Here is a 10,848-nt window from a genome sequence, read left to right as displayed (position 1 = left end):
AAGTCCTGCTGGGAAAATTATTTTTTTTAATTGACTAGGAGATAAGACTACAAGTATGCAAACAGTTATATTCTATAGAATTCTATACAAGTGATCTACTGTCTCCAAAAAAGTTATTTTTTTAATAAATTGTATTTAGGGATCCCTGGGTGGCGCAGCGGTTTGGCGCCTGCCTTTGGCCCAGGGCGTGATCCTGGAGACCCAGGATCGAATCCCACATCGGGCTCCCGGTGCATGGAGCCTGCCTCTCCCTCTGCCTGTGTCTCTGCCTCTCTCTCTCTCTCTCTGTGTGTGACTATCATAAATAAATAAAAATTTTAAAAAAAAAGTAAATATCAACCTCCACATTTAAAAAATAAATAAATAAATAAATTGTATTTATTCATGAGAGACACAGAGAGAGAGGCAGAGAGAGAAACAGGCTCCACACAGGGAGCCCGACATGGGACTCGATCCCAGGTCTCCAGATCAGGCCCTGGGATGAAGGCGGTGCTAAACCGCTGAGCCACCAGGGCTGCCCTCCAAAAAAGTTATTAAAGAATAGAGGCATTGAGGCACTTTGCTGGCTCTGTTGGTAGAAAACACTTCTTTATCTTGGGGTTGTGAATTGGAGCCCAACAGTGGGCATACTTTAAAAAAAAAAGGGCGGGGGGGCAGCCCCGTTGGCTCAGGGATTTAACGCTGCCTTCAGTCCAGGGCGGGATCCTGGGGACCCAGGATCCAGTCCCATGTCGGGCTCCCTGCATGGAGCCTGCTTCTCCCTCTGCCTGTGTCTCTGCCTCTCTCTCTCGCTCTCCCTGAATGAATAAATAAATAAATCTTTAAAAAAAAAAAAAAGAATAGATCTCTGAGGCATTAACAGTACAATGAAAATTCATGTTAATGAGCTTCAATTAGTAAGGTATTATATTTTATTTTTAAAGTTTTATTTATTCTCATGAGAGACAGAGAAAGAGAGAGAGGCAGAGACACAGGCAGAGGGAGAAGCAGGCTCCATGCAGGGAGCCCGACGCGGGACTGGATCCCAGGTCTCCAGGATCAACGCCCTGGGCCCAAGGCAGATGCTCAACCACTGAGCCACCAGGGGATCCCCTAGTAAGGAATTTTAAGCAGAATTAGTGCAGGTGGAAATTAGTAAAATGTAACAGCATTATTTATATAGACTTTTCAGCTCTAAATTCCATATCTCTAGTAATAAGAATGTATCTTTACCTCCTGGTATAGAGAGGATACCTTTCACATGGGAGATTTATTTCCTATTTTCTGGAGACAAAGGGGCATCAGAGTTCTTTTTGGATTGGCCATTTAAGTAATTTTATTTATTTTTTTAAATACTTTATTTATTTATTTATTCATGATAGAGAGAGAGAGAGAGAGAGAGAGAGAGGCAGAGACACAGGCAGAGGGAGAAACAGGCCCCATGTAGGGAGCCCGATGTGGGACTCGATCCCAGGATTCAGGATCATGCCCTGGGATGAAGGCAGGCACTTAAACCGCTGAGCCACCCAGGCTGCCCAAGTAACTTTTATTTTAAATGGTCAGTGCATGGAACACCTGGGTGGCTCAGTCAGTTAAGTGTCTGTCTTCAGCTCAGGTCATGATTTCAGGATCTGGATGGAGCCCCACGCTGGGCTCCCTGCTCAGTGGGGAAGCTGCTTATCCCTCTCCTTCTGCCTGCAGTCCCCCTGCTTGTACTCTCTCTTTCTGTCAAACAAATTAATAAAATATTTTTTAAAATTACAAAATAAAATCAGTATGCCAGGGCATGTGGGTGGTTCAGTCCATTAAGCATCTAATTGTTGGGCAGACCGGGTGGCTCAGCGGTGCTTCTCCCTCTGTGTCTCTGCCTCTTTCTGTGTGTCTCTCATGAATAAATAAAATCTTTTTTTTAAAAAAAGCATCTGACTCTTAATTTCTGCTGTAGTCTTAATCTCAGGGTAGTGAGGTCAAGCCCTACTTTGGGCTCCATCCTGGGCATGGAGCCTACTTAAAAAAGTAAGTAGGGGCATCTGTGTGGCCCAATTAAGCCTCCGACTCTTTTTTTTTTTTTTTTTTAAGATTTTTATTTATTTATTCATGAGAGACACAGAAAGAGAGAGACAGAGGGAGAAGCAGGCTCCATCCCAGAACTCCAGGATCATGCCGAGCCAAAGGCAGAAGCTGAACCGCTGAGCCACCCAGGCGTCCCTGCTTTTTTTTTTTTTTTTAATGGCTGAATATCCTTAAGGGGGAAAGGGAGGAAAGAGGGAAATAGATAATACAAGTTGGCTAGGTGATAAATGAGTGAGAGTTCCTTATGTCATTCTATTATTGTGTGTATTTGAGATTAGTTTTATTCCATTTTTTTTAAAGATTTTATTTATTTATTCATGAGAGACAGAGAGAGGCAGAGACATAGGCAGAGAGAGAAGCAGGCTCCATGCAGGGATCCTGATGTGGGACTCGATCCCAGGACTCCCGGATCACGCCCTGGGCCAAAGGCAGGCGCTAAACCACCGAGCCACCCAGGGATGCCCTCGCCTGACATTTTCTTTAAAAAAAAAAAAAAAAGGTTGGGATCCCTGGGTGGCGCAGCGGTTTGGCACCTGCCTTTGGCCCAGGGCGCAATCCTGGAGACCCGGGATCGAATCCCACGTCGGGCTCCCGGTGCATGGAGCCTGCTTCTCCCTCTGCCTATGTCTCCGCCTCTCTCTCTCTCTCTCTGTGACTATCATAAATAAATAAAAATTTAAAAAAACAAATGGTTGAGGGGCACTTGGGTGGCTCAGTCAGCTAAATGTGTGCCTTCAGTTCAGGTCATGATCCCAGAGTCCACTCCCAGCGTGGAAAGGAATCTGCTTCTCCCTCTCCCTCTGCCTCTCCCCCAGCTTGTACTCTCTCTTGTCACTCTCTCTCAAATAAATTAAAATCTTTAATTAATTAATTAATTAACTAATTAATAAAAGGCTGAGGGGCATCTGGGTGGCTCAGTCAGTTATGTGTCTACCTTCAGCTCAGGTCTTGTTCCCTGGGTCCTGGGATCGAGTCCTACATCAGGCTCCCTGCCTGGCAGGGAGTCTGCTTCTCCATCTCCCTCTGATCCTCCCTCTTGCTCATGCTCTTGTGCTCTCGTGCTCTCTCTCTCTCAACTGAATAAAAAAAATAATAAAATTAAAAATAAAAAAAAATTTTAAACTCTTTAAAGAATAAAAAAAGTAGAAGTTTGAATAATTATCTCATGAATGGGGGAGCTTTAAGTAGTCTCTCCACTCAACTAAAGTCTCTAAATTAAATACCAAAAGTAATGTATATAGTTTCTTTAAATATACAGTTCTGAAGTTTTGAGAAAACAAAAATCCACGTTAGAATACCACATACACAACTACAGATTTGGCCTACAAAGCATGCCAGGGGAAAAGAACACTGGACCTCATGTCAATAGACCTGAATCAGAGTATTGATTCTACCACCCGGTGAATTGATGTTGGTCTCTATTGCTTCCACTGCAATGTGTTTTTTTTTTTGTTTTTTGGTTTTTTTTTAGATTTTATTTCTTTATTCATGAGAGACACACACAGAGAGAGAGAGAGAAAGAGGCAGAGACACAGGCAGAGGGAGAAGCAGGCTCCATGGAGGGAGCCCGATGTGGGAATCGATCCTGGAACTCCAGGATCAAGCCCTGGGCCAAAGGCAGGCACTAAGCCGCCGAGCCTCCCAGGGATCCCTCCACTGCAATGTGTTAAAGAAAAAAAAAAAAAAAAAAAAAAAGGAGGGGCACCTGGGTGGCTTAGTTAAGTGTCTGACTCTTGATTTTGGCTCAAGACATGATCTCAAGGTTGTAGAATCAAGCCCCACATCAAGCTCCTCTCTCAGTATGGGGTCTGGTTGTCCCTCTCCCTCTGCTTCTCCCCCTGCTCTCTCTAATAAATAAAATAGAAAGAAAAAAGAAAAGAAAAGAAAAGAAAAGAAAAGGAGAGACAACATGCCAAAAATGGAGTTGCTTGTGCTAAGCTCCGCATCAGCAAACCAAGATGTAGTATCTAAACTAATTGTAATTTCAGCCTTTCCCAGGAACTTTAACCAGTCAATTGGAGTTACCTGATCAGCTCTGGTGAGGTCATCTACATGATAGACACCTACTCTTCCTACAAAGGAAAGTGACCTTGCCTGAAACAACCCACTCTTTGCTAGAAACTTACTTTTTTCTATCCTCTTCTGCTCATAAAAGCCTCCCATTTTGTTCAGCTCTCCAGAGCTCCATTCTGTTTGCTAGATGGGATGCTGCCTGATTCATCAATCATGAGTAAAGCCAATTAGGTCTTTTTTTTTTTTTTTTAAGATTTTATTTATTTATTCATGAGAGACACAGAGAGAGGGAGAGAGAGGCAGAGGGAGCAGGCTCCATGCAGGGAGCCTAATGTGGGACCTGATCGCAGAACTCTAGGATCATGCCCTGGGCGGAAGGCAGATGCTCAACCACTGAGCCATTAGGCATCCCCAATTTGGTCTTTAAATTTAAGAAGTTGAGGGGATCTGTGCGTGGCTCAGCGGTCCCCATCTTCCCATAAATTGTCTTCTCTCCCTTAGAAGTTGAAGACCTACCTCTACCGTCTTCTCCTTAGTTCAGGATGGCATATAAGTCTAAGCTGCCTGACTGTGGGTCTAATTTTTTCCTTTTTTTTTTAAGATTTATTTATTTATTTATTTATTTATTTATGATAGACATAGAAAGAGAGCAGAGACACAGGAGGAGGGAGAAGCAGGCTCCATGCTGGGAGCCCGACGTGGGACTTCATCCCGGGACTCCAGGATGGCACCCTGGGCCAAAGGCAGGCACTAAGGAGGAAGAAGCAGGCTCCATGCCGGGAACCTGACGTGGGACTTGATCCCAGGACTCCAGGATCGCGCCCTGGGCCAAAGGGAGGCACTAAACCACAGGGAGCCTGCTTCTCCCTCTGCCTGTGTCTCTGTTTCTGTGTGTGTCTCATGAATAAATAAAATTAAAAAAAAAAAAAAACTTTAAATGGCCCTATGCCCAATGTAGGGTTTGAACTCAGGACCCTAAGATCAAGATTGCATACTTTACTTACTGAGCCAGCTAGTGCCCTGCCCTGTGTGGATCTCAGATTCTTATGGGGCTCCTTTACATATGTAATTAAATTCATTTTTCTCTTGTTAATCTGTCTTCTGTTAATTTAATTAAGAGGCCAGCCAAAAGGGTAAAGGAAAATTTTTTCTTCCCCTACAGGTATCATTTTAGTCCAGATATAGGTAGACTGTTCCTGCAGTCTAGTTAAAAATAGTTTTACATTTCTAAGGGTTTAAAAAAAAAAAAGAAAAGAAAGACTAACAATATGTGACAGAGAACATATGTAATCCGCAAAGCCTGAAATACTCTCTGACCCTTTTTTTCTCTGACCCTTTATAGAAGTTTGTTGACCCTTGCTCTAGTCCAAGCCACGTTTGTGTGAACCTTTGCACAATCTCCTATCTCCCCACTTCCCTTTTTCCATGTTTCCCCTCACCTAATTCTAGTTCTCTACACTGCTGCCAGAATGACCTGTTTGAAACAAAAATCAGATCTTCTTTCTTACTTAAAACGTCCCAGTAGCTTTCCAACGTGCAGAGTATAAAATCCAAACCCCTGGCTCTGTAATCCAGGTCTGCTTACATCTGCAATCTCAGCTCCTAAATTTTTCCCTGATTTACAAAGTTCCAGCCATTTCAGCTTGTTTTCTCTGTACCCACACCCCCACCCCCATCCATGCCTTTGTGTTTAGCATTCTCTCCTAATCTGGAATTCTCCCCAGCCCCCTCCCAGATTTTCCTATCCTTGGCAGCTCAAATAGCATCTTCTGAAAAAGGCCATCCCCAAGCATTGCATCTAGTACAGCACTTGCTCCCAGGCTAATCTACGTAGCTGGTTTTTTCTGGTCTCTCCCCACTAGAACGCAGGCTCCAGGAGAACTGAAACCTTCTTATCTTGCTCTCTTTCTTTAATCCCAACTTCATATGGTGGGCACTCAGTAACATGTGTTGAATGAATAAATGACCTGATGTTGATAAGGTTATATATAAAAGTATTAGAGAGTAGAAGAGCATAAGGGCCTTATGGTGTTTTAAAAATTCTCGAAGTTTCAATAAGTTATATAAAACACTTAACAGTGCATAGCCACAAATACCTGGACTCGAGGGTAGCCTGTCCTGGCTCCTTCTCTATTCGAATGCAAATAAACCTTGGGAGTTCCAGGACCTGTGTATAAACGTGTGTGAGAGAGAAAGAAAAGAGGAGATTCAGCTGGGTAGTACCCCAGGCCCAGACCAGTTACTAAAATATTTAAATATCTTTCTAAGTAACTTCTGACCACTCCCATCTGCCCAGGACCTTACGCTGATCTGGCAATTAGAGACTCAATGTCAGGCTGCACGAATGTCAATGGCCCCTAAGTCGTTAAATATTTTGAAAACCATTCCTGCTCCTGCTTATCGAGGGGCACCTGGGTGGCAGTTAAGCATCAGATTCTTGATTTCAGCTCAGGTTATGATCTCAGGGTTGGGAGATCAAGCTCTGCATCCAGCTCAGTGCAGAGTGGCTTGGGATTCTCTCTCTCTCTGCCCTTCTTCCCCCAAATAAATAAATAAAGTCTTAAAACACACACACACACACACACACGTTTATGGAAAATCAGAGACTGGCAGAAGCAAGTTTGAAAAACTGAAAAACTGTGAGGTCCAACAAGAGTCGAGCCAGAATCCCGGTTTCGCGGAGAGCTGCCTCTGTGCAATCTTCTACAGGGAGGCAAGCTGTGAGTATGATTATTTAAACCAGCCCATTTTCTGCACGGAGAACAGGACCCGCGGCTAACGGTTTTGTTCTTCCACTTGACAGTTCTTCCACTTGACAGCCGCATATTACAACTGCCAGCCTCCTCATAGGATTCTGAAATGCAAATAGATGCTAAACCCTGCGGGCAGCCCGCGTGGCCCAGCGGTTTAGCGCCTTCAGCCCAGGGCGTGATCCTGGAGACCCGGGATCGAGCCCCACGTCGAGCCCCACGTCGGGCTCCCGGTGCACGGAGCCTGCTTCTCCCTCTGCCACTCTCTCTGAGTCTCTCATGTATAAATGAGTTTTTTTTTTAATGTTGAAATCTGTGACAACTGCGGCTCGCCAGCTGCAGTGGGCGACTTGGAGGGTTGGCGGCACCACCGGAGGAGGCTCTGAAGCTGCCCACGCCTTCTTAGGACTAGGACTGGACTCGCGTCCCCGCAGCCCTAACCACAAGATCCAGCGTTCCTCGCCAGCTGTGTGGAGGGAAAAGCTGAGTGGCCCCGAGTGAAAGGACACAGGGGAAAGCAGGTAGGAGATTTACCTAAAAGCGAAGCCCGCTGGGAGAGGAGGACCCCACTTGCGTGAGATTCTGGCCAACGGTGACCTCTCGCCGACCTCCTCCCTCATTTTAATACTAAAAGTCACGCCCGGGGGCGGAGATGTAATACGCAAATGAGACGTGGGAGGCACGAGAGAGCCAGTGCACAAGAGCGGGAAAAACAATCTAGGTATCTCCCTTTTACTAAATCTCTTTAAAGCTCGCTGGGTGACCTCTTTGGGAGCCAGCCTGAGGACTCTCCTGCGTTGCTTCCCTTGTGCTGGAGCATAAACTCCAACAAAGCCTCGCTGGAACTCTCCTTCGGCCTGTCAATTTTTAGTATTCAGAGAGCCCAAGGGCTGGTTTGGTATCAGGGCAGGGGGCTGAGGCCTTTGCTCCAGTCTGTCCAGGTGAGTGCAGGCCTGGTAGGCAGGGGTCAGCAGGTGTGACATCCAGAGTTCCGTTGTGGGTGAAGGGAACAGAACTGAGCATTTGGCACTTTCCTGTCTAAGCTGAAGGAGAAGGCAGGTTCAGTTCTTAAGCGTTCCTTTTGGAAGTACAAATGTTTACCCCGTTTTGTATGTTTACTCAACTATCTAATTTTTACTTTAAGTCAAATAAAAAAAATTTTTTTTTAAGTAGGTACCACACTCAACATGGAGCTCCAACTCACAACCTCAAGATGGAGAGAGTTCATGCTCTGGGAAGCCTGGGTGGCTCAGTGGTTTAGTGCCTGCCTTTGGCCCAGCACATGATTCTGGAGTCCTGGGATCGAGTCCCACATCGGGTTCCCTGTGTGGAGCCTGCTTTTTCCCTCGGCCTCTCATGAATAAATAAAGTCTTTTTTAAAAAAAAGTTCATGCTCCTCCAGTGGAGCCAACCACGTGTCCCAAAATCAAAAAATTTTTTTTTCCAAAATCAAAATTTTTTTAAGTTTTATGTATTTTTCAAGCCTTATTGAGGTAACTGACATATAATACTGTATTAATGATTATATATATAATTGTACATATATATTATGTGTGCATATGTAAATATATATACATACAAGTGAAATGGTAACCACAATAAGTTTAGTTAACATCCATGACCTCACATAGTTACAGTTTTTTTTCCAGTGGTGACAACTTTCAAGATCTACTCTTGGCAACTTTTTTTTTTTTTTTTTTTTTTTTTACTCTTGGCAACTTTTAATCATACAATATAGTATTATCTTTTTCAACAATTTATTTATTTTAGAGAGAGAGGGCACAGAAATGGAGGAGGGGCAGGGCAGAGGAGCTTCAAGCAGACTCCTCCCTGACTGCAGGGCCTGACACATACTCTGTCCCATGACCCATGAAATCATGACCTGAGCCCAAACCAAAAACCTGGTGCTTAATCAACTGAGCCACCCAGGTGCACCTACAATATGGTATTATTAACTATGGTCACCCTGCTGTGTATTATATCCCCAGGCCTTCTTTTTTTTTTTTAAGATTTATTTATTTATTCATGAGAGACAGAGAGGCAGAGACATAGGTAGAGGGAGAAGCAGGCTCCCCGCAGGAGGCCAATGTGGGACTCGATCCCGGATCCCAGGATCACAACCCGAGCTGAAGGCAGATGCTCAGCCACTGAGCCACCCAGGCATCCCAACGTTGGGTTTTTTAGAATCCACATATAAGTGAGATTATATGGTATTTGTCTTTCTCTGATATTTCACGTAGCATAATGTCCTTAATGTCTATCTAAATCAAAATATTTTGGTTGTAAGCCATTTAGCTTCTGAAAAAAAGCTCACCTGTTTAATAGGTGAGACATATTCCATGAACAGTGACCATAACATACCATACTATTTCTCTCTTGGAAAAAGAATCAGCTCCCGACAGCTTTTTTGGTGTTCCAGATATTTGGTATATAATTTCCAGAAACAGAATCACTAGGTCAGATGTATGAACATTTTTATGGTACTCAACCCATTTTGGGGGATGCTTTTGTTTATACAACCTATGATCCTCTTCCCTCATCTGAGAACACCACCTCCACCTCCCCTCACCCAACCATGTGGTTCCTTATATCTGTAGTTTATAAACTTGGTGACATCGTCTTCACAGGACCAAATCTACTAGCGTACATGCCTGCTTTGTGTGTGCACATTCTCTGCCTTCCTTCGTAAAAAATATATAAACTCTATCCTCTTACTGTGCCTCTCCTCCACTTAGCCACTGGACCCTGTTTCTTTTTCCTCTATGTAAACTTTGCTATTGCACGTCTCTTCTATCCCACATGGCAAATTTTTCAGTCCCCCTGGGTCAGTCCCATTGACACATAAACATACACAAGTTCCTTCCACCTCCAATCCTCTTGACCCCCCAGCCTGTCTCCCCTGCCAGCTCCCTCTCCAAAGCTGCTCCCTTCACATAGCGCCCTACAACCCTTCCCTATACAGCCATACACCGCTCTCAGGTCCACTACCTTTTCCTATTTCTCCCAAGCTCCTTCCCACCTTTGGGCCATTACACTTTGTATTCTTTTTTTTTTTCCTTCCAAAATTTTTTAAAGGATTTTATTATTTATTTATTTATTTATTTATTTATTTATTTATTTATTCATTCATTCATTCATTCATTCATTCATTCATTCGAGACAGAGAGAGAGGCAGAGAGAAGCAGCAGGATCCTCGCAGGGAGCCCAGAGTGGGACTCTATCCCTGGAACAGGATCATGCCCTAAGCCAAAGGCAGACGCTCAACCGCTGAGCCATCCAGGCATCCCAAGATTTTATTTTTGGGGGAGAGTGCGTGTGTGAGAGAGCACAAGTCAAGTGGTGGAGAGGGAGATCAGGCTGCCCATTGAGTGGGGAGCTCAATGAGGAGCCCAATCCCAAGACCCTGGGATCATGACCTGAGCCAAAGGCAGCTGCTTAACTGACTGAGCTACCCAGGTGCCCCTAAAAAAAAAAAAGAAGAAAGAAACCTCTATAAAATATCTTCACGCTGCCTATGTTCTCTGGTATAAACTTTATTAGTCTGTTGATTGCCTTAAGTGATTTCTTTTTTTTTTTAATTTTTTTATGATAGTCTCACAGAGAGAGAGAGAGAGAGAGGCAGAGACACAGGCAGAGGGAGAAGCAGGCTCCATGCACCGGGAGCCCGACGTGAGATTTGATCCCGGGTCTCGAGGATCGCGCCCTGGGCCAAAGGCAGGCGCCAAACCGCTGCGCCACCCAGGGATCCCTGTTGATTGCCTTAAGTTAGTGATTTTAACTTTAATGATTTATCACTTTAGAGAGAGAGCAGAAATGGGAGGGGCAAAGGGAGAAGAGAGACTCTCAAGCTGACTCTACACTGAACAAAGAGCCCAACACCCAGGCCAACACAGGACCCAATCTCACAATCCTGAGATTAAGATCTGAGCAGAAACCAAGAGTTAGATGCTCAACTGCACAACCTAGGTGTCCTGTAATTTTAAATTCTTACATCAAGTCTGTCCGTGTTTTTTATTTCTTCTAAGTTTAGGAA

At 44.3% G+C, this 10,848-nt stretch overlaps 1 protein-coding gene and 1 long non-coding RNA gene across 2 annotated transcripts in view; one reads left to right on the top strand and one right to left on the bottom strand.

Annotated features, from left to right (window-relative positions):
• WDR33 (WD repeat domain 33) overlaps nt 1–6,831 on the bottom strand; it is a 123,800-nt gene extending 116,969 nt beyond the window's left edge. Inside the window, exons 1-2 of the mRNA XM_077861233.1 lie at nt 6,653–6,831; nt 6,162–6,232 (exon numbers count right to left, since the gene is read on the bottom strand). The gene's annotated coding sequence lies outside the window, so the exon portion shown is untranslated. The remainder of the gene's footprint in view (nt 1–6,161; nt 6,233–6,652) is intronic.
• A 133-nt stretch (nt 6,832–6,964) lies between these two features.
• Nucleotides 6,965–10,811, top strand: LOC144291627 (uncharacterized). The gene is made up of 2 exons (XR_013358978.1): nt 6,965–7,336; nt 10,408–10,811. It is a non-coding gene; the product is annotated as an uncharacterized LOC144291627 (long non-coding RNA).
• The last annotated feature ends 37 nt before the right edge of the window (nt 10,812–10,848 follow it).

The sequence above is a fragment of the Canis aureus genome, chromosome 20 (genome assembly GCF_053574225.1).
Source record: "Canis aureus isolate CA01 chromosome 20, VMU_Caureus_v.1.0, whole genome shotgun sequence".
Classification (NCBI taxonomy): Eukaryota; Metazoa; Chordata; class Mammalia; order Carnivora; family Canidae; genus Canis; species Canis aureus.
Note: the sequence above shows the minus strand (reverse complement) of the source record. Positions and strands in the feature narration are given on the sequence as shown.